The sequence below is a fragment of the Oncorhynchus kisutch genome, unplaced genomic scaffold (genome assembly GCF_002021735.2).
Source record: "Oncorhynchus kisutch isolate 150728-3 unplaced genomic scaffold, Okis_V2 scaffold1171, whole genome shotgun sequence".
Lineage (NCBI taxonomy): Eukaryota > Metazoa > Chordata > Actinopteri > Salmoniformes > Salmonidae > Oncorhynchus > Oncorhynchus kisutch.
Window position 1 is genome coordinate 19,520 of NW_022263116.1, and position 22,367 is coordinate 41,886.

Here is a 22,367-nt window from a genome sequence, read left to right on the forward strand (position 1 = left end):
TATCAACAGAAGCTAATCAAGAACACTCTCTCTCTGAAAACATACCCATAAAGTATTTGATTGGGAAAAAAAAGTCCTCTACCCTCAAACAACTCTTTGAAAAATCTTGATTTAAAGGGGGCATCAGGATTTGAACCTGGGACCTCTTGATCTGCAGTCAAATGCTCTACCACTGAGCTATACCCCCTCTGCTAGAAACTGTCTAAAGGTGGAAAAATTGTCTAATAAGGGACATTACAGCAGGATATCAACAGAAGCTAATCAAGAACACTCTCTCTCTGAAAACATACCCATAAAGTATTTGATTTCAAGATGACAAAAATATTACAATCTGAGAACGATAGATCTGAAGTCTGTTGCACTTCAACCTCTGTTTGGAACTGTCTGACAGAGAATAACCATCTAATGAGGGACATTTTAGACTGAGTAACATAACCAAAAAAGGAGTACTCCCTCTCTCAAGATTCATTTAGAAAGTACTTGATTTCAAGGGGGTGCCAGGATTTGAACGTGAGAAATTGTCTAATAAGGGACAATTTTCCCTGAATAACATATTGGGAAAAAAAGTCCTCTACCCTCAAACAACTATTTGAAAAATCTTTATTTTAAAGGGGGCATCAGGATTTGAACCTGGGACCTCTTGATCTGCAGTCAAATGCTCTACCACTGAGCTATACCCCCTCTGCTAGAAACGGTCTAAAGGCGGAAAAATTGTCTAATAAGGGACATTACAGCTGGATATCAACAGAAGCTCATCAAGAACACTCTCTCTCTGAAAACATACCCATAAAGTATTTGATTTCAAGATGACAAAAATATTACAAACTGAGACCTATAGATCTGAAGTCTATTGCACTTCCACCTCTGTTAGGAACTGTCTGACAGAGAAAAAAACATTGAATGAGGGACATTTTAGACTGAGTAACATAACCAAAAAAGGAGTACTCCCTCTCTCAAGATACATTTAGAAAGTACTTGATTTCAAGGGGGTGCCAGGATTTGAACGTGAGAAATTGTCTAATAAGGGACAATTTTCCCTGAGTAACATATTGGGAAAAAAGTCATCTACCCTCAAACAACTCTTTGAAAAATCTTGATTTAAAGGGGGCATCAGGATTTGAACCTGGGACCTCTTGATCTGCAGTCAAATGCTCTACCACTGAGCTATACCCCCTCTGCTAGAAACTGTTTAAAGGTGGAAAAATTGTCTAATATGGGACATTATAGCTGGATATCAACAAAAACTAATAAAGAACACTCTCTCTCTGAAAACATACCCATAAAGTATTTGATTTCAAGATGACAAAAATATTACAATCTGAGAACTATAGATCTGAAGTCTGTTGCACTTCAACCTCTGTTTGGAACTGTCTGACAGAGAATAACCATCTAATGAGGGACATTTTAGACTGAGTAACATAACCAAAAAAGGAGTACTCCCTCTCTCAAGATACATTTAGAAAGTATTTGATTTCAAGGGGGTGCCAGGATTTGAACGTGAGAAATTGTCTAATAAGGGACAATTTTCCCTGAGTAACATATTGGGAAAAAAAGTCCTCTACCCTCAAACAACTATTTGAAAAATCTTGATTTAAAGGGGGCATCAGGATTTGAACCTGGGACCTCTTGATTTGCAGTCAAATGCTCTACCACTGAGCTATACCCCTTCTGCTAGAAACGGTCTAAAGGCGGAAAAATTGTCTAATAAGGGACATTACAGCTGGATATCAACAGAAGCTCATCAAGAACACTCTCTCTCTGAAAACATACCCATAAAGTATTTGATTTCAAGATGACAAAAATATTACAAACTGAGACCTATAGATCTGAAGTCTATTGCACTTCCACCTCTGTTAGGAACTGTCTGACAGAGAAAAAAACACTGAATGAGGGACATTTTAGACTGAGTAACATAACCAAAAAAGGAGTACTCCCTCTCTCAAGATACATTTAGAAAGTACTTGATTTCAAGGGGGTGCCAGGATTTGAACGTGAGAAATTGTCTAATAAGGGACAATTTTCCCTGAGTAACATATTGGGGGAAAAAGTGCTCTACCATCAAACAACTCTTTGAAAAATCTTGAATTAAAGGTGCATCAGGATTTGAACCTGGGACCTCTTGATCTGCAGTCAAATGCTCTACCACTGAGCTATACCCCCTCTGCTAGAAACTGTCTAAAGGCGGAAAAATTGTCTAATAAGGGACATTATAGCTGGATATCAACAAAAACGAATAAAGAACACTCTCTCTCTGAAAACATACCCATAAAGTATTTGATTTCAAGATGACAAAAATATTACAATCTGAGAACTATAGATCTGAAGTCTATTGCACTTCCACCTCTGTTAGGAACTGTCTGACAGAGAAAAAAACATTGAATGAGGGACATTTTAGACTGAGTAACATAACCAAAAAAGGAGTACTCCCTCTCTCAAGATACATTTAGAAAGTACTTGATTTCAAGGGGGTGCCAGGATTTGAACGTGAGAAATTGTCTAATAAGGGACAATTTTCCCTGAGTAACATATTGGGAAAAAAAGTCCTCTACCCTCAAACAACTCTTTGAAAAAACTTGATTTAAAGGGGGCATCAGGATTTGAACCTGGGACCTCTTGATCTGCAGTCAAATGCTCTACCCCTGAGCTATAGCCCCTCTGCTAGAAACTGTCTAAAGGCGGAAAAATTGTCTAATAAGGGACATTACAGCAGGATATGAACAGAAGCTAATCAAGAACACTCTCTCTCTGAAAACATACCCATAAAGTATTTGATTGGGAAAAAAAGTCCTCTACCCTCAAACAACTCTTTGAAAAATCTTGAATTAAAGGTGCATCAGGATTTGAAGCTGGGACATCTTGATCTGGAGTCAAATGCTCTACCACTGAGCTATACCCCCTCTGCTAGAAACTGTCTAAAGGTGGAAAAATTGTCTAATAAGGGACATTATAGCTGGATATCAACAAAAACTAATAAAGAACACTCTCTCTCTGAAAACATACCCATAAAGTATTTGATTTCAAGATGACAAAAATATTACAAACTGAGACCTATAGATCTGAAGTCTATTGCACTTCCACCTCTGTTAGGAACTGTCTGACAGAGAAAAAAACATTGAATGAGGGACATTTTAGACTGAGTAACATAACCAAAAAAAGGAGTACTCCCTCTCTCAAGATACACTTAGAAAGTACTTGATTTCAAGGGGGCATCAGGATTTGAACCTGGGACCTCTTGATCTGCAGTCAAATGCTCTACCACTGAGATATACCCCCTCTGCTAGAAACTGTCTAAAGGTGGAAAAATGTTCTAATAAGGGGCATTATAGCTGGATATCAACAAAAACTAATAAAGAACACTCTCTCTCTGAAAACATACCCATAAAGTATTTGATTTCAAGATGACAAAAATATTACAATCTGAGAACTATAGATCTGAAGTCTGTTGCACTTCAACCTCTGTTAGGAACTGTCTGACAGAGAATAACCATCTAATGAGGGACATTTTTGCAGAGCACACCCTCTCTCAAGAAACACTGAGAAAGTACTTGATTTCAAGATGACAAAAATATTACAATCTGAGACCTATAGATCTGAAGTCTATTGCACTTCCACCTCTGTTAGGAACTGTCTGACAGAGAAAAAAACATTGAATGAGGGACATTTTAGACTGAGTAACATAACCAAAAAAAGGAGTACTCCCTCTCTCAAGATACACTTAGAAAGTACTTGATTTCAAGGGGGTGCCAGGATTTGAACGTGAGAAATTGTCTAATAAGGGACAATTTTCCCTGAGTAACATATTGGGAAAAAAAGGCCTCTACCCTCAAACAACTCTTTGAAAAAACTTGATTTAAAGGGGGCATCAGGATTTGAACCTGGGACCTCATGATCTGCAGTCAAATGCTCTACCACTGAGCTATACCCCCTCTGCTAGAAACTGTCTAAAGGTGGAAAAATGGTCTAATAAGGGACATTATAGCTGGATATCAACAAAAACTAATAAAGAACACTCTCTCTCTGAAAACATACCCATAAAGTATTTGATTTCAAGATGACAAAAATATTACAATCTGAGAACTATAGATCTGAAGTCTATTGCACTTCCACCTCTGTTAGGAACTGTCTGACAGAGAAAAAAACATTGAATGAGGGACATTTTAGACTGAGTAACATAACCAAAAAAGGAGTACTCCCTCTCTCAAGATACATTTAGAAAGTACTTGATTTCAAGGGGGTGCCAGGATTTGAACGTGAGAAATTGTCTAATAAGGGACAATTTTCCCTGAGTAACATATTGGGAAAAAAGTCATCTACCCTCAAACAACTCTTTGAAAAATCTTGATTTAAAGGGGGCATCAGGATTTGAACCTGGGACCTCTTGATCTGCAGTCAAATGCTCTACCACTGAGCTATACCCCCTCTGCTAGAAACGGTCTAAAGGCGGAAAAATTGTCTAATAAGGGACATTACAGCTGGATATCAACAGAAGCTCATCAAGAACACTCTCTCTCTGAAAACATACCCATAAAGTATTTGATTTCAAGATGACAAAAATATTACAAACTGAGACCTATAGATCTGAAGTCTATTGCACTTCCACCTCTGTTAGGAACTGTCTGACAGAGAAAAAAACATTGAATGAGGGACATTTTAGACTGAGTAACATAACCAAAAAAGGAGTACTCCCTCTCTCAAGATACATTTAGAAAGTACTTGATTTCAAGGGGGTGCCAGGATTTGAACGTGAGAAATTGTCTAATAAGGGACAATTTTCCCTGAGTAACATATTGGGAAAAAAGTCATCTACCCTCAAACAACTCTTTGAAAAATCTTGATTTAAAGGGGGCATCAGGATTTGAACCTGGGACCTCTTGATCTGCAGTCAAATGCTCTACCACTGAGCTATACCCCCTCTGCTAGAAACTGTTTAAAGGTGGAAAAATTGTCTAATATGGGACATTATAGCTGGATATCAACAAAAACTAATAAAGAACACTCTCTCTCTGAAAACATACCCATAAAGTATTTGATTTCAAGATGACAAAAATATTACAATCTGAGAACTATAGATCTGAAGTCTGTTGCACTTCAACCTCTGTTTGGAACTGTCTGACAGAGAATAACCATCTAATGAGGGACATTTTAGACTGAGTAACATAACCAAAAAAGGAGTACTCCCTCTCTCAAGATACATTTAGAAAGTATTTGATTTCAAGGGGGTGCCAGGATTTGAACGTGAGAAATTGTCTAATAAGGGACAATTTTCCCTGAGTAACATATTGGGAAAAAAAGTCCTCTACCCTCAAACAACTATTTGAAAAATCTTGATTTAAAGGGGGCATCAGGATTTGAACCTGGGACCTCTTGATTTGCAGTCAAATGCTCTACCACTGAGCTATACCCCCTCTGCTAGAAACGGTCTAAAGGCGGAAAAATTGTCTAATAAGGGACATTACAGCTGGATATCAACAGAAGCTCATCAAGAACACTCTCTCTCTGAAAACATACCCATAAAGTATTTGATTTCAAGATGACAAAAATATTACAAACTGAGACCTATAGATCTGAAGTCTATTGCACTTCCACCTCTGTTAGGAACTGTCTGACAGAGAAAAAAACACTGAATGAGGGACATTTTAGACTGAGTAACATAACCAAAAAAGGAGTACTCCCTCTCTCAAGATACATTTAGAAAGTACTTGATTTCAAGGGGGTGCCAGGATTTGAACGTGAGAAATTGTCTAATAAGGGACAATTTTCCCTGAGTAACATATTGGGGGAAAAAGTGCTCTACCATCAAACAACTCTTTGAAAAATCTTGAATTAAAGGTGCATCAGGATTTGAACCTGGGACCTCTTGATCTGCAGTCAAATGCTCTACCACTGAGCTATACCCCCTCTGCTAGAAACTGTCTAAAGGCGGAAAAATTGTCTAATAAGGGACATTATAGCTGGATATCAACAAAAACGAATAAAGAACACTCTCTCTCTGAAAACATACCCATAAAGTATTTGATTTCAAGATGACAAAAATATTACAATCTGAGAACTATAGATCTGAAGTCTATTGCACTTCCACCTCTGTTAGGAACTGTCTGACAGAGAAAAAAACATTGAATGAGGGACATTTTAGACTGAGTAACATAACCAAAAAAGGAGTACTCCCTCTCTCAAGATACATTTAGAAAGTACTTGATTTCAAGGGGGTGCCAGGATTTGAACGTGAGAAATTGTCTAATAAGGGACAATTTTCCCTGAGTAACATATTGGGAAAAAAAGTCCTCTACCCTCAAACAACTCTTTGAAAAAACTTGATTTAAAGGGGGCATCAGGATTTGAACCTGGGACCTCTTGATCTGCAGTCAAATGCTCTACCCCTGAGCTATAGCCCCTCTGCTAGAAACTGTCTAAAGGCGGAAAAATTGTCTAATAAGGGACATTACAGCAGGATATGAACAGAAGCTAATCAAGAACACTCTCTCTCTGAAAACATACCCATAAAGTATTTGATTGGGAAAAAAAGTCCTCTACCCTCAAACAACTCTTTGAAAAATCTTGAATTAAAGGTGCATCAGGATTTGAAGCTGGGACATCTTGATCTGGAGTCAAATGCTCTACCACTGAGCTATACCCCCTCTGCTAGAAACTGTCTAAAGGTGGAAAAATTGTCTAATAAGGGACATTATAGCTGGATATCAACAAAAACTAATAAAGAACACTCTCTCTCTGAAAACATACCCATAAAGTATTTGATTTCAAGATGACAAAAATATTACAAACTGAGACCTATAGATCTGAAGTCTATTGCACTTCCACCTCTGTTAGGAACTGTCTGACAGAGAAAAAAACATTGAATGAGGGACATTTTAGACTGAGTAACATAACCAAAAAAAGGAGTACTCCCTCTCTCAAGATACACTTAGAAAGTACTTGATTTCAAGGGGGCATCAGGATTTGAACCTGGGACCTCTTGATCTGCAGTCAAATGCTCTACCACTGAGATATACCCCCTCTGCTAGAAACTGTCTAAAGGTGGAAAAATGTTCTAATAAGGGGCATTATAGCTGGATATCAACAAAAACTAATAAAGAACACTCTCTCTCTGAAAACATACCCATAAAGTATTTGATTTCAAGATGACAAAAATATTACAATCTGAGAACTATAGATCTGAAGTCTGTTGCACTTCAACCTCTGTTAGGAACTGTCTGACAGAGAATAACCATCTAATGAGGGACATTTTTGCAGAGCACACCCTCTCTCAAGAAACACTGAGAAAGTACTTGATTTCAAGATGACAAAAATATTACAATCTGAGACCTATAGATCTGAAGTCTATTGCACTTCCACCTCTGTTAGGAACTGTCTGACAGAGAAAAAAACATTGAATGAGGGACATTTTAGACTGAGTAACATAACCAAAAAAAGGAGTACTCCCTCTCTCAAGATACACTTAGAAAGTACTTGATTTCAAGGGGGTGCCAGGATTTGAACGTGAGAAATTGTCTAATAAGGGACAATTTTCCCTGAGTAACATATTGGGAAAAAAAGGCCTCTACCCTCAAACAACTCTTTGAAAAAACTTGATTTAAAGGGGGCATCAGGATTTGAACCTGGGACCTCATGATCTGCAGTCAAATGCTCTACCACTGAGCTATACCCCCTCTGCTAGAAACTGTCTAAAGGTGGAAAAATGGTCTAATAAGGGACATTATAGCTGGATATCAACAAAAACTAATAAAGAACACTCTCTCTCTGAAAACATACCCATAAAGTATTTGATTTCAAGATGACAAAAATATTACAATCTGAGAACTATAGATCTGAAGTCTATTGCACTTCCACCTCTGTTAGGAACTGTCTGACAGAGAAAAAAACATTGAATGAGGGACATTTTAGACTGAGTAACATAACCAAAAAAGGAGTACTCCCTCTCTCAAGATACATTTAGAAAGTACTTGATTTCAAGGGGGTGCCAGGATTTGAACGTGAGAAATTGTCTAATAAGGGACAATTTTCCCTGAGTAACATATTGGGAAAAAAGTCATCTACCCTCAAACAACTCTTTGAAAAATCTTGATTTAAAGGGGGCATCAGGATTTGAACCTGGGACCTCTTGATCTGCAGTCAAATGCTCTACCACTGAGCTATACCCCCTCTGCTAGAAACTGTCTAAAGGTGGAAAAATTGTCTAATAAGGGACATTATAGCTGGATATCAACAAAAACTAATAAAGAACACTCTCTCTCTGAAAACATACCCATAAAGTATTTGATTTCAAGATGACAAAAATATTACAATCTGAGAACTATAGATCTGAAGTCTGTTGCACTTCAACCTCTGTTTGGAACTGTCTGACAGAGAATAACCATCTAATGAGGGACATTTTAGACTGAGTAACATAACCAAAAAAGGAGTACTCCCTCTCTCAAGATTCATTTAGAAAGTACTTGATTTCAAGGGGGTGCCAGGATTTGAACGTGAGAAATTGTCTAATAAGGGACAATTTTCCCTGAATAACATATTGGGAAAAAAAGTCCTCTACCCTCAAACAACTATTTGAAAGATCTTTATTTTAAAGGGGGCATCAGGATTTGAACCTGGGACCTCTTGATCTGCAGTCAAATGCTCTACCACTAAGCTATACCCCCTCTTCTAGAAACTGTCTAAAGGTGGAAAAATTGTCTAATAAGGGACATTATAGCTGGATATCAACAAAAACTAATAAAGAACACTCTCTCTCTGAAAACATACCCATAAAGTATTTGATTTCAAGATGACAAAAATATTACAATCTGAGAACTATAGATCTGAAGTCTATTGCACTTCCACCTCTGTTAGGAACTGTCTGACAGAGAAAAAAACATTGAATGAGGGACATTTTAGACTGAGTAACATAACCAAAAAAGGAGTACTCCCTCTCTCAAGATACATTTAGAAAGTACTTGATTTCAAGGGGGTGCCAGGATTTGAACGTGAGAAATTGTCTAATAAGGGACAATTTTCCCTGAGTAACATATTGGGAAAAAAAGTCCTCTACCCTCAAACAACTCTTTGAAAAAACTTGATTTAAAGGGGGCATCAGGATTTGAACCTGGGACCTCTTGATCTGCAGTCAAATGCTCTACCCCTGAGCTATAGCCCTTCTGCTAGAAACTGTCTAAAGGCGGAAAAATTGTCTAATAAGGGACATTACAGCAGGATATGAACAGAAGCTAATCAAGAACACTCTCTCTCTGAAAACATACCCATAAAGTATTTGATTGGGAAAAAAAGTCCTCTACCCTCAAACAACTCTTTGAAAAATCTTGAATTAAAGGTGCATCAGGATTTGAAGCTGGGACATCTTGATCTGGAGTCAAATGCTCTACCACTGAGCTATACCCCCTCTGCTAGACACTGTCTAAAGGTGGAAAAATTGTCTAATAAGGGACATTATAGCTGGATATCAACAAAAACTAATAAAGAACACTCTCTCTCTGAAAACATACCCATAAAGTATTTGATTTCAAGATGACAAAAATATTACAATCTGAGAACTATAGATATGAAGTCTATTGCACTTCCACCTCTGTTAGGAACTGTCTGACAGAGAAAAAAACATTGAATGAGGGACATTTTAGACTGAGTAACATAACCAAAAAAGGAGTACTCCCTCTCTCAAGATACATTTAGAAAGTACTTGATTTCAAGGGGGTGCCAGGATTTGAACGTGAGAAATTGTCTAATAAGGGACAATTTTCCCTGAGTAACATATTGGGAAAAAAAGTCCTCTACCCTAAAACAACTCTTTGAAAAATCTTGATTTAAAGGGGGCATCAGGATTTGAACCTGGGACCTCTTGATCTGCAGTCAAATGCTCTACCACTGAGCTATACCCCCTCTGCTAGAAACGGTCTAAAGGCGGAAAAATTGTCTAATAAGGGACATTACAGCTGGATATCAACAGAAGCTCATCAAGAACACTCTCTCTCTGAAAACATACCCATAAAGTATTTGATTTCAAGATGACAAAAATATTACAAACTGAGACCTATAGATCTGAAGTCTATTGCACTTCCACCTCTGTTAGGAACTGTCTGACAGAGAAAAAAACATTGAATGAGGGACATTTTAGACTGAGTAACATAACCAAAAAAGGAGTACTCCCTCTCTCAAGATACATTTAGAAAGTACTTGATTTCAAGGGGGTGCCAGGATTTGAACGTGAGAAATTGTCTAATAAGGGACAATTTTCCCTGAGTAACATATTGGGAAAAAAGTCATCTACCCTCAAACAAGTCTTTGAAAAATCTTGATTTAAAGGGGGCATCAGGATTTGAACCTGGGACCTCTTGATCTGCAGTCAAATGCTCTACCACTGAGCTATACCCCCTCTGCTAGAAACTGTTTAAAGGTGGAAAAATTGTCTAATATGGGACATTATAGCTGGATATCAACAAAAACTAATAAAGAACACTCTCTCTCTGAAAACATACCCATAAAGTATTTGATTTCAAGATGACAAAAATATTACAATCTGAGAAGTATAGATCTGAAGTCTGTTGCACTTCAACCTCTGTTTGGAACTGTCTGACAGAGAATAACCATCTAATGAGGGACATTTTAGACTGAGTAACATAACCAAAAAAGGAGTACTCCCTCTCTCAAGATACATTTAGAAAGTACTTGATTTCAAGGGGGTGCCAGGATTTGAACGTGAGAAATTGTCTAATAAGGGACAATTTCCCTGAGTAACATATTGGGAAAAAAAGTCCTCTACCCTCAAACAACTATTTGAAAAATCTTGATTTAAAGGGGGCATCAGGATTTGAACCTGGGACCTCTTGATCTGCAGTCAAATGCTCTACCACTGAGCTATACCCCCTCTGCTAGAAACGGTCTAAAGGCGGAAAAATTGTCTAATAAGGGACATTACAGCTGGATATCAACAGAAGCTCATCAAGAACACTCTCTCTCTGAAAACATACCATAAAGTATTTGATTTCAAGATGACAAAAATATTACAAACTGAGACCTATAGATCTGAAGTCTAATAAGGGACAATTTTCCCTGAGTAACATATTGGGGAAAAAAGTCCTCTACCCTCAAACAACTCTTTGAAAAATCTTGAATTAAAAGTGCATCAGGATTTGAACCTGGGACCTCTTGATATGCAGTCAAATGCTCTACCACTGAGCTATACCCCCTCTGCTAGAAACTGTCTAAAGGTGGAAAAATTGTCTAATAAGGGACATTATAGCTGGATATCAACAAAAACTAATAAAGAACACTCTCTCTCTGAAAACATACCCATAAAGTATTTGATTTCAAGATGACAAAAATATTACAATCTGAGAACTATAGATCTGAAGTCTATTGCACTTCCACCTCTGTTAGGAACTGTCTGACAGAGAAAAAAACATTGAATGAGGGACATTTTAGACTGAGTAACATAACCAAAAAAGGAGTACTCCCTCTCTCAAGATACATTTAGAAAGTACTTGATTTCAAGGGGGTGCCAGGATTTGAACGTGAGAAATTGTCTAATAAGGGACAATTTTCCCTGAGTAACATATTGGGAAAAAAAAGTCATCTACCCTCAAACAACTCTTTGAAAAATCTTGATTTAAAGGGGGCATCAGGATTTGAACCTGGGACCTCTTGATCTGCAGTCAAATGCTCTACCACTGAGCTATACCCCCTCTGCTAGAAACTGTCTAAAGGTGGAAAAATTGTCTAATAAGGGACATTATAGCTGGATATCAACAAAAACTAATAAAGAACACTCTCTCTCTGAAAACATACCCATAAAGTATTTGATTTCAAGATGACAAAAATATTACAAACTGAGACCGATAGATCTGAAGTCTATTGCACTTCCACCTCTGTTAGGAACTGTCTGACAGAGAATAACCATCTAATGAGGGACATTTTTGCAGAGCACACCCTCTCTCAAGAAACACTGAGAAAGTACTTGATTTCAAGATGACAAAAATATTACAATCTGAGACCTATAGATCTGAAGTCTATTGCACTTCCACCTCTGTTAGGAACTGTCTGACAGAGAAAAAACATTGAATGAGGGACATTTTAGACTGAGTAACATAACCAAAAAAAGGAGTACTCCCTCTCTCAAGATACACTTAGAAAGTACTTGATTTCAAGGGGGTGCCAGGATTTGAACGTGAGAAATTGTCTAATAAGGGACAATTTCCCTGAGTAACATATTGGGAAAAAAAGTCCTCTACCCTCAAACAACTATTTGAAAAATCTTGATTTAAAGGGGGCATCAGGATTTGAACCTGGGACCTCTTGATCTGCAGTCAAATGCTCTACCACTGAGCTATACCCCCTCTGCTAGAAACGGTCTAAAGGCGGAAAAATTGTCTAATAAGGGACATTACAGCTGGATATCAACAGAAGCTCATCAAGAACACTCTCTCTCTGAAAACATACCCATAAAGTATTTGATTTCAAGATGACAAAAATATTACAAACTGAGACCTATAGATCTGAAGTCTAATAAGGGACAATTTTCCCTGAGTAACATATTGGGGAAAAAAGTCCTCTACCCTCAAACAACTCTTTGAAAAATCTTGAATTAAAGTGCATCAGGATTTGAACCTGGGACCTCTTGATATGCAGTCAAATGCTCTACCACTGAGCTATACCCCCTCTGCTAGAAACTGTCTAAAGGTGGAAAAATTGTCTAATAAGGGACATTATAGCTGGATATCAACAAAAACTAATAAAGAACACTCTCTCTCTGAAAACATACCCATAAAGTATTTGATTTCAAGATGACAAAAATATTACAATCTGAGAACTATAGATCTGAAGTCTATTGCACTTCCACCTCTGTTAGGAACTGTCTGACAGAGAAAAAAACATTGAATGAGGGACATTTTAGACTGAGTAACATAACCAAAAAAGGAGTACTCCCTCTCTCAAGATACATTTAGAAAGTACTTGATTTCAAGGGGGTGCCAGGATTTGAACGTGAGAAATTGTCTAATAAGGGACAATTTTCCCTGAGTAACATATTGGGAAAAAAAAGTCATCTACCCTCAAACAACTCTTTGAAAAATCTTGATTTAAAGGGGGCATCAGGATTTGAACCTGGGACCTCTTGATCTGCAGTCAAATGCTCTACCACTGAGCTATACCCCCTCTGCTAGAAACTGTCTAAAGGTGGAAAAATTGTCTAATAAGGGACATTATAGCTGGATATCAACAAAAACTAATAAAGAACACTCTCTCTCTGAAAACATACCCATAAAGTATTTGATTTCAAGATGACAAAAATATTACAAACTGAGACCGATAGATCTGAAGTCTATTGCACTTCCACCTCTGTTAGGAACTGTCTGACAGAGAATAACCATCTAATGAGGGACATTTTTGCAGAGCACACCCTCTCTCAAGAAACACTGAGAAAGTACTTGATTTCAAGATGACAAAAATATTACAATCTGAGACCTATAGATCTGAAGTCTATTGCACTTCCACCTCTGTTAGGAACTGTCTGACAGAGAAAAAACATTGAATGAGGGACATTTTAGACTGAGTAACATAACCAAAAAAAGGAGTACTCCCTCTCTCAAGATACACTTAGAAAGTACTTGATTTCAAGGGGGTGCCAGGATTTGAACGTGAGAAATTGTCTAATAAGGGACAATTTCCCTGAGTAACATATTGGGAAAAAAAGTCCTCTACCCTCAAACAACTCTTTGAAAAATCTTGATTTAAAGGGGGCATCAGGATTTGAACCTGGGACCTCTTGATCTGCAGTCAAATGCTCTACCACTGAGCTATACCCCCTCTGCTAGAAACGATCTAAAGGCGGAAAAATTGTCTAATAAGGGACATTACAGCTGGATATCAACAGAAGCTCATCAAGAACACTCTCTCTCTGAAAACATACCCATAAAGTATTTGATTTCAAGATGACAAAAATATTACAAACTGAGACCTATAGATCTGAAGTCTATTGCACTTCCAAGGGACAATTTTCCCTGAGTAACATATTGGGGAAAAAAGTCCTCTACCCTCAAACAACTCTTTGAAAATCTTGAATTAAAAGTGCATCAGGATTTGAACCTGGGACCTCTTGATATGCAGTCAAATGCTCTACCACTGAGCTATACCCCCTCTGCTAGAAACTGTCTAAAGGTGGAAAAATTGTCTAATAAGGGACATTATAGCTGGATATCAACAAAAACTAATAAAGAACACTCTCTCTCTGAAACATACCCATAAAGTATTTGATTTCAAGATGACAAAAATATTACAATCTGAGAACTATAGATCTGAAGTCTATTGCACTTCCACCTCTGTTAGGAACTGTCTGACAGAGAAAAAACATTGAATGAGGGACATTTTAGACTGAGTAACATAACCAAAAAAGGAGTACTCCCTCTCTCAAGATACATTTAGAAAGTACTTGATTTCAAGGGGGTGCCAGGATTTGAACGTGAGAAATTGTCTAATAAGGGACAATTTTCCCTGAGTAACATATTGGGAAAAAAAGTCATCTACCCTCAAACAACTCTTTGAAAAATCTTGATTTAAAGGGGGCATCAGGATTTGAACCTGGGACCTCTTGATCTGCAGTCAAATGCTCTACCACTGAGCTATACCCCCTCTGCTAGAAACTGTCTAAAGGTGGAAAAATTGTCTAATAAGGGACATTATAGCTGGATATCAACAAAAACTAATAAAGAACACTCTCTCTCTGAAAACATACCCATAAAGTATTTGATTTCAAGATGACAAAAATATTACAAACTGAGACCGATAGATCTGAAGTCTATTGCACTTCCACCTCTGTTAGGAACTGTCTGACAGAGAATAACCATCTAATGAGGGACATTTTTGCAGAGCACACCCTCTCTCAAGAAACACTGAGAAAGTACTTGATTTCAAGATGACAAAAATATTACAATCTGAGACCTATAGATCTGAAGTCTATTGCACTTCCACCTCTGTTAGGAACTGTCTGACAGAGAAAAAACATTGAATGAGGGACATTTTAGACTGAGTAACATAACCAAAAAAAGGAGTACTCCCTCTCTCAAGATACACTTAGAAAGTACTTGATTTCAAGGGGGTGCCAGGATTTGAACGTGAGAAATTGTCTAATAATGGACAATTTTCCCTGAGTAACATATTGGGAAAAAAAGTCCTCTACCCTCAAACAACTCTTTGAAAAATCTTGATTTAAAGGGGGCATCAGGATTTGAACCTGGGACCTCTTGATCTGCAGTCAAATGCTCTACCACTGAGCTATACCCCCTCTGCTAGAAACGATCTAAAGGCGGAAAAAATTGTCTAATAAGGGACATTACAGCTGGATATCAACAGAAGCTCATCAAGAACACTCTCTCTCTGAAAACATACCCATAAAGTATTTGATTTCAAGATGACAAAAATATTACAAACTGAGACCTATAGATCTGAAGTCTATTGCACTTCCACCTCTGTTAGGAACTGTCTGACAGAGAAAAAAACACTGAATGAGGGACATTTTAGACTGAGTAACATAACCAAAAAAGGAGTACTCCCTCTCTCAAGATACACTTAGAAAGTACTTGATTTCAAGGGGGCATCAGGATTTGAACCTGGGACCTCTTGATCTGCAGTCAAATGCTCTACCACTGAGCTATACCCCCTCTGCTAGAAACTGTCTAAAGGTGGAAAAATTGTCTAATAAGGGGCATTATAGCTGGATATCAACAAAAACTAATAAAGAACACTCTCTCTCTGAAAACATACCCATAAAGTATTTGATTTCAAGATGACAAAAATATTACAAACTGAGACCTATAGATCTGAAGTCTATTGCACTTCCACCTCTGTTAGGAACTGTCTGACAGAGAAAAAAACACTGAATGAGGGACATTTTAGACTGAGTAACATAACCAAAAAAGGAGTACTCCCTCTCTCAAGATACATTTAGAAAGTACTTGATTTCAAGGGGGTGCCAGGATTTGAACGTGAGAAATTGTCTAATAAGGGACAATTTTCCCTGAGTAACATATTGGGGAAAAAAGTCCTCTACCCTCAAACAACTCTTTGAAAAATCTTGAATTAAAAGTGCATCAGGATTTGAACATGGGACCTCTTGATCTGCAGTCAAATGCTCTACCACTGAGCTATACCCCCTCTGCTAGAAACTGTCTAAAGGTGGAAAAATTGTCTAATAAGGGACATTATAGCTGGATACCAACAAAAACTAATAAAGAACACTCTCTCTCTGAAAACATACCCATAAAGTATTTGATTTCAAGATGACAAAAATATTACAATCTGAGAACTATAGATCTGAAGTCTGTTGCACTTCAACCTCTGTTGGGAACTGTCTGACAGTGAAAAAAACATTGAATGAGGGACATTTTAGACTGAGTAACATAACCAAAAAAGGAGTACTCCCTCTCTCAAGATACACTTAGAAAAGAAAGTACTTGATTTCAAGGAGGCATCAGGATTTGAACCTGGGACCTCTTGATCTACAGTCAAATGCTCTACCACTGAGCTATACCCCCTCTGCTAGAAACTGTCTAAAGGTGGAAAAATTGTCTAATAAGGGGCATTATAGCTGGATATCAACAAAAACTAATAAAGAACACTCTCTCTCTGAAAACATACCCATAAAGTATTTGATTTCAAGATGACAAAAATATTACAATCTGAGAACTATAGATCTGAAGTCTGTTGCACTTCAACCTCTGTTAGGAACTGTCTGACAGAGAATAACCATCTAATGAGGGACATTTTTGCAGAGCACACCCTCTCTCAAGAAACACTGAGAAAGTACTTGATTTCAAGATGACAAAAATATTACAATCTGAGACCTATAGATCTGAAGTCTATTGCACTTCCACCTCTGTTAGGAACTGTCTGACAGTGAAAAAAACATTGAATGAGGGACATTTTAGACTGAGTAACATAACCAAAAAAAGGAGTACTCCCTCTCTCAAGATACACTTAGAAAGTACTTGATTTCAAGGGGGTGCCAGGATTTGAACGTGAGAAATTGTCTAATAAGGGACCATTTTCCCTGAGTAACATATTGGGGAAAAAAGTCCTCTACCCTCAAACAACTCTTTGAAAAATCTTGATTTAAAGGGGGCATCAGGATTTGAACCTGGGACCTCTTGATCTGCAGTCAAATGCTCTACCACTGAGCTATACCCCCTCTGCTAGAAACTGTCTAAAGGTGGAAAAATTGTCTAATAAGGGACATTATAGCTGGATATCAACAAAAACTAATAAAGAACACTCTCTCTCTGAAAACATACCCATAAAGTATTTGATTTCAAGATGACAAAAATATTACAATCTGAGAACTATAGATCTGAAGTCTGTTGCACTTCAACCTCTGTTAGGAACTGTCTGACAGAGAATAACCATCTAATGAGGGACATTTTAGACTGAGTAACATAACCAAAAAAGGAGTACTCCCTCTCTCAAGATTCATTTAGAAAGTACTTGATTTCAAGGGGGTGCCAGGATTTGAACGTGAGAAATTGTCTAATAAGGGACAATTTTCCCTGAATAACATATTGGGAAAAAAAGTCCTCTACCCTCAAACTACTATTTGAAAAATCTTTATTTTAAAGGGGGCATCAGGATTTGAAACTGGGACCTCTTGATCTGCAGTCAAAAGGTCTACCACTGAGCTATACCCCCTCTGCTAGAAACGGTCTAAAGGTGGAAAAATTGTCTAATAAGGGACAATACAGCTGGATATCAACAGAAGCTCATCAAGAACACTCTCTCTCTGAAAACATACCCATAAAGTATTTGATTTCAAGATGACAAAAATATTACAAACTGAGACCTATAGATCTGAAGTCTATTGCACTTCCACCTCTGTTAGGAACTGTCTGACAGAGAAAAAAACACTGAATGAGGGACATTTTAGACTGAGTAACATAACCAAAAAAGGAGTACTCCCTCTCTCAAGATACATTTAGAAAGTACTTGATTTCAAGGGGGTGCCAGGATTTGAACGTGAGAAATTGTCTAATAAGGTACAATTTTCCCTGAGTAACATATTGGGGAAAAAAGTCCTCTACCCTCAAACAACTCTTTGAAAAATCTTGAATTAAAGGTGCATCAGGAGTTGAACCTGGGACCTCTTGATCTGCAGTCAAATGCTCTACCACTGAGCTATACCCCCTCTGCTAGAAACTGTCTAAAGGTGGAAAAATTGTCTAATAAGGGACATTACAGCTGGATATCAACAGAAGCTCATCAAGAACACTCTCTCTCTGAAAACATACCCATAAAGTATTTGATTTCAAGATGACAAAAATATTACAATCTGAGAACTATAGATCTGAAGTCTGTTGCACTTCAACCTCTGTTAGGAACTGTCTGACAGAGAATAACCATCTAATGAGGGACATTTTTGCAGAGCACACCCTCTCTCAAGAAACACTGAGAAAGTACTTGATTTCAAGATGACAAAAATATTACAATCTGAGACCTATAGATCTGAAGTCTATTGCACTTCCACCTCTGTTAGGAACTGTCTGACAGAGAAAAAAACATTGAATGAGGGACATTTTAGACTGAGTAACATAACCAAAAAAAGGAGTACTCCCTCTCTCAAGATACACTTAGAAAGTACTTGATTTCAAGGGGGTGCCAGGATTTGAACGTGAGAAATTGTCTAATAAGGGACAATTTTCCCTGAGTAACATATTGGGAAAAAAAGTCCTCTACCCTCAAACAACTCTTTGAAAAAACTTGATTTAAAGGGGTCATTAGGATTTGAAACTGGGACCTCATGATCTGCAGTCAAATGCTCTACCACTGAGCTATAGCCCCTCTGCTAGAAAATGTCTAAAGGCGGAAAAATGGTCTAATAAGGGACATTACAGCAGGATATCAACAGAAGCTAATCAAGAACACTCTCTCTCTGAAAACATACCCATAAAGTATTTGATTTCAAGATGACAAAAATATTACAAACTGAGACCGATAGATCTGAAGTCTATTGCACTTCCACCTCTGTTAGGAACTGTCTGACAGTGAAAAAAACATTGAATGAGGGACATTTTAGACTGAGTAACATAACCAAAAAAGGAGTACTCCCTCTCTCAAGATTCATTTAGAAAGTACTTGATTTCAAGGGGGTGCCAGGATTTGAACGTGAGAAATTGTCTAATAAGGGACAATTTTCCCTGAATAACATATTGGGAAAAAAAGTCCTCTACCCTCAAACTACTATTTGAAAAATCTTTATTTTAAAGGGGGCATCAGGATTTGAAACTGGGACCTCTTGATCTGCAGTCAAAAGGTCTACCACTGAGCTATACCCCCTCTGCTAGAAACGGTCTAAAGGTGGAAAAATTGTCTAATAAGGGACAATACAGCTGGATATCAACAGAAGCTCATCAAGAACACTCTCTCTCTGAAAACATACCCATAAAGTATTTGATTTCAAGATGACAAAAATATTACAAACTGAGACCTATAGATCTGAAGTCTATTGCACTTCCACCTCTGTTAGGAACTGTCTGACAGAGAAAAAAACACTGAATGAGGGACATTTTAGACTGAGTAACATAACCAAAAAAGGAGTACTCCCTCTCTCAAGATACATTTAGAAAGTACTTGATTTCAAGGGGGTGCCAGGATTTGAACGTGAGAAATTGTCTAATAAGGTACAATTTTCCCTGAGTAACATATTGGGGAAAAAAGTCCTCTACCCTCAAACAACTCTTTGAAAAATCTTGAATTAAAGGTGCATCAGGAGTTGAACCTGGGACCTCTTGATCTGCAGTCAAATGCTCTACCACTGAGCTATACCCCCTCTGCTAGAAACTGTCTAAAGGTGGAAAAATTGTCTAATAAGGGACATTACAGCTGGATATCAACAGAAGCTCATCAAGAACACTCTCTCTCTGAAAACATACCCATAAAGTATTTGATTTCAAGATGACAAAAATATTACAATCTGAGAACTATAGATCTGAAGTCTGTTGCACTTCAACCTCTGTTAGGAACTGTCTGACAGAGAATAACCATCTAATGAGGGACATTTTTGCAGAGCACACCCTCTCTCAAGAAACACTGAGAAAGTACTTGATTTCAAGATGACAAAAATATTACAATCTGAGACCTATAGATCTGAAGTCTATTGCACTTCCACCTCTGTTAGGAACTGTCTGACAGAGAAAAAAACATTGAATGAGGGACATTTTAGACTGAGTAACATAACCAAAAAAAGGAGTACTCCCTCTCTCAAGATACACTTAGAAAGTACTTGATTTCAAGGGGGTGCCAGGATTTGAACGTGAGAAATTGTCTAATAAGGGACAATTTTCCCTGAGTAACATATTGGGAAAAAAAGTCCTCTACCCTCAAACAACTCTTTGAAAAAACTTGATTTAAAGGGGTCATTAGGATTTGAAACTGGGACCTCATGATCTGCAGTCAAATGCTCTACCACTGAGCTATAGCCCCTCTGCTAGAAAATGTCTAAAGGCGGAAAAATGGTCTAATAAGGGACATTACAGCAGGATATCAACAGAAGCTAATCAAGAACACTCTCTCTCTGAAAACATACCCATAAAGTATTTGATTTCAAGATGACAAAAATATTACAAACTGAGACCGATAGATCTGAAGTCTATTGCACTTCCACCTCTGTTAGGAACTGTCTGACAGTGAAAAAAACATTGAATGAGGGACATTTTAGACTGAGTAACATAACCAAAAAAAGGAGTACTCCCTCTCTCAAGATACACTTAGAAAGTACTTGATTTCAAGGAGGCATCAGGATTTGAACCTGGGACCTCTTGATCTACAGTCAAATGCTCTACCACTGAGCTATACCCCCTCTGCTAGAAACTGTCTAAAGGTGGAAAAATTGTCTAATAAGGGGCATTATAGCTGGATATCAACAAAAACTAATAAAGAACACTCTCTCTCTGAAAACATACCCATAAAGTATTTGATTTCAAGATGACAAAAATATTACAATCTGAGAACTATAGATCTGAAGTCTGTTGCACTTCAACCTCTGTTAGGAACTGTCTGACAGAGAATAACCATCTAATGAGGGACATTTTTGCAGAGCACACCCTCTCTCAAGAAACACTGAGAAAGTACTTGATTTCAAGATGACAAAAATATTACAATCTGAGACCTATAGATCTGAAGTCTATTGCACTTCCACCTCTGTTAGGAACTGTCTGACAGTGAAAAAAACATTGAATGAGGGACATTTTAGACTGAGTAACATAACCAAAAAAAGGAGTACTCCCTCTCTCAAGATACACTTAGAAAGTACTTGATTTCAAGGGGGTGCCAGGATTTGAACGTGAGAAATTGTCTAATAAGGGACCATTTTCCCTGAGTAACATATTGGGGAAAAAAGTCCTCTACCCTCAAACAACTCTTTGAAAAATCTTGATTTAAAGGGGGCATCAGGATTTGAACCTGGGACCTCTTGATCTGCAGTCAAATGCTCTACCACTGAGCTATACCCCCTCTGCTAGAAACTGTCTAAAGGTGGAAAAATTGTCTAATAAGGGACATTATAGCTGGATATCAACAAAAACTAATAAAGAACACTCTCTCTCTGAAAACATACCCATAAAGTATTTGATTTCAAGATGACAAAAATATTACAATCTGAGAACTATAGATCTGAAGTCTGTTGCACTTCAACCTCTGTTAGGAACTGTCTGACAGAGAATAACCATCTAATGAGGGACATTTTAGACTGAGTAACATAACCAAAAAAGGAGTACTCCCTCTCTCAAGATTCATTTAGAAAGTACTTGATTTCAAGGGGGTGCCAGGATTTGAACGTGAGAAATTGTCTAATAAGGGACAATTTTCCCTGAATAACATATTGGGAAAAAAAGTCCTCTACCCTCAAACTACTATTTGAAAAATCTTTATTTTAAAGGGGGCATCAGGATTTGAAACTGGGACCTCTTGATCTGCAGTCAAAAGGTCTACCACTGAGCTATACCCCCTCTGCTAGAAACTGGTCTAAAGGTGGAAAAATTGTCTAATAAGGGACAATACAGCTGGATATCAACAGAAGCTCATCAAGAACACTCTCTCTCTGAAAACATACCCATAAAGTATTTGATTTCAAGATGACAAAAATATTACAAACTGAGACCTATAGATCTGAAGTCTATTGCACTTCCACCTCTGTTAGGAACTGTCTGACAGAGAAAAAAACACTGAATGAGGGACATTTTAGACTGAGTAACATAACCAAAAAAGGAGTACTCCCTCTCTCAAGATACATTTAGAAAGTACTTGATTTCAAGGGGGTGCCAGGATTTGAACGTGAGAAATTGTCTAATAAGGTACAATTTTCCCTGAGTAACATATTGGGGAAAAAAGTC

General features: G+C 37.7%; 21 non-coding genes across 21 annotated transcripts; all 21 read right to left on the bottom strand.

Moving 5' to 3' along the window:
* Positions 1 to 115: 115 nt before the first annotated feature.
* Positions 116 to 187, bottom strand: trnac-gca (transfer RNA cysteine (anticodon GCA)). The gene has a single exon. It is a non-coding gene; the product is annotated as a tRNA-Cys (tRNA).
* A 422-nt stretch (positions 188 to 609) lies between these two features.
* Positions 610 to 681, bottom strand: trnac-gca (transfer RNA cysteine (anticodon GCA)). Its single transcript has one exon. It is a non-coding gene; the product is annotated as a tRNA-Cys (tRNA).
* A 421-nt stretch (positions 682 to 1,102) lies between these two features.
* Positions 1,103 to 1,174, bottom strand: trnac-gca (transfer RNA cysteine (anticodon GCA)). The gene has a single exon. It is a non-coding gene; the product is annotated as a tRNA-Cys (tRNA).
* Positions 1,175 to 4,347: 3,173 nt separating this feature from the next.
* Positions 4,348 to 4,419, bottom strand: trnac-gca (transfer RNA cysteine (anticodon GCA)). Its single transcript has one exon. It is a non-coding gene; the product is annotated as a tRNA-Cys (tRNA).
* A 421-nt stretch (positions 4,420 to 4,840) lies between these two features.
* trnac-gca (transfer RNA cysteine (anticodon GCA)) lies at positions 4,841 to 4,912 on the bottom strand. Its single transcript has one exon. It is a non-coding gene; the product is annotated as a tRNA-Cys (tRNA).
* Positions 4,913 to 5,333: 421 nt separating this feature from the next.
* Positions 5,334 to 5,405, bottom strand: trnac-gca (transfer RNA cysteine (anticodon GCA)). The gene has a single exon. It is a non-coding gene; the product is annotated as a tRNA-Cys (tRNA).
* A 2,680-nt stretch (positions 5,406 to 8,085) lies between these two features.
* Positions 8,086 to 8,157, bottom strand: trnac-gca (transfer RNA cysteine (anticodon GCA)). The gene has a single exon. It is a non-coding gene; the product is annotated as a tRNA-Cys (tRNA).
* A 1,653-nt stretch (positions 8,158 to 9,810) lies between these two features.
* On the bottom strand, positions 9,811 to 9,882 carry trnac-gca (transfer RNA cysteine (anticodon GCA)). The gene has a single exon. It is a non-coding gene; the product is annotated as a tRNA-Cys (tRNA).
* A 421-nt stretch (positions 9,883 to 10,303) lies between these two features.
* On the bottom strand, positions 10,304 to 10,375 carry trnac-gca (transfer RNA cysteine (anticodon GCA)). The gene has a single exon. It is a non-coding gene; the product is annotated as a tRNA-Cys (tRNA).
* Positions 10,376 to 10,795: 420 nt separating this feature from the next.
* On the bottom strand, positions 10,796 to 10,867 carry trnac-gca (transfer RNA cysteine (anticodon GCA)). Its single transcript has one exon. It is a non-coding gene; the product is annotated as a tRNA-Cys (tRNA).
* Positions 10,868 to 11,612: 745 nt separating this feature from the next.
* Positions 11,613 to 11,684, bottom strand: trnac-gca (transfer RNA cysteine (anticodon GCA)). Its single transcript has one exon. It is a non-coding gene; the product is annotated as a tRNA-Cys (tRNA).
* Positions 11,685 to 12,263: 579 nt separating this feature from the next.
* On the bottom strand, positions 12,264 to 12,335 carry trnac-gca (transfer RNA cysteine (anticodon GCA)). The gene has a single exon. It is a non-coding gene; the product is annotated as a tRNA-Cys (tRNA).
* A 745-nt stretch (positions 12,336 to 13,080) lies between these two features.
* On the bottom strand, positions 13,081 to 13,152 carry trnac-gca (transfer RNA cysteine (anticodon GCA)). Its single transcript has one exon. It is a non-coding gene; the product is annotated as a tRNA-Cys (tRNA).
* Positions 13,153 to 13,731: 579 nt separating this feature from the next.
* trnac-gca (transfer RNA cysteine (anticodon GCA)) lies at positions 13,732 to 13,803 on the bottom strand. The gene has a single exon. It is a non-coding gene; the product is annotated as a tRNA-Cys (tRNA).
* A 750-nt stretch (positions 13,804 to 14,553) lies between these two features.
* Positions 14,554 to 14,625, bottom strand: trnac-gca (transfer RNA cysteine (anticodon GCA)). Its single transcript has one exon. It is a non-coding gene; the product is annotated as a tRNA-Cys (tRNA).
* A 580-nt stretch (positions 14,626 to 15,205) lies between these two features.
* Positions 15,206 to 15,277, bottom strand: trnac-gca (transfer RNA cysteine (anticodon GCA)). Its single transcript has one exon. It is a non-coding gene; the product is annotated as a tRNA-Cys (tRNA).
* Positions 15,278 to 15,581: 304 nt separating this feature from the next.
* trnac-gca (transfer RNA cysteine (anticodon GCA)) lies at positions 15,582 to 15,653 on the bottom strand. The gene has a single exon. It is a non-coding gene; the product is annotated as a tRNA-Cys (tRNA).
* An 801-nt stretch (positions 15,654 to 16,454) lies between these two features.
* On the bottom strand, positions 16,455 to 16,526 carry trnay-gua (transfer RNA tyrosine (anticodon GUA)). The gene has a single exon. It is a non-coding gene; the product is annotated as a tRNA-Tyr (tRNA).
* Positions 16,527 to 17,107: 581 nt separating this feature from the next.
* trnac-gca (transfer RNA cysteine (anticodon GCA)) lies at positions 17,108 to 17,179 on the bottom strand. Its single transcript has one exon. It is a non-coding gene; the product is annotated as a tRNA-Cys (tRNA).
* A 3,585-nt stretch (positions 17,180 to 20,764) lies between these two features.
* Positions 20,765 to 20,836, bottom strand: trnay-gua (transfer RNA tyrosine (anticodon GUA)). Its single transcript has one exon. It is a non-coding gene; the product is annotated as a tRNA-Tyr (tRNA).
* Positions 20,837 to 21,417: 581 nt separating this feature from the next.
* trnac-gca (transfer RNA cysteine (anticodon GCA)) lies at positions 21,418 to 21,489 on the bottom strand. The gene has a single exon. It is a non-coding gene; the product is annotated as a tRNA-Cys (tRNA).
* Between the last annotated feature and the right edge of the window lie 878 nt (positions 21,490 to 22,367).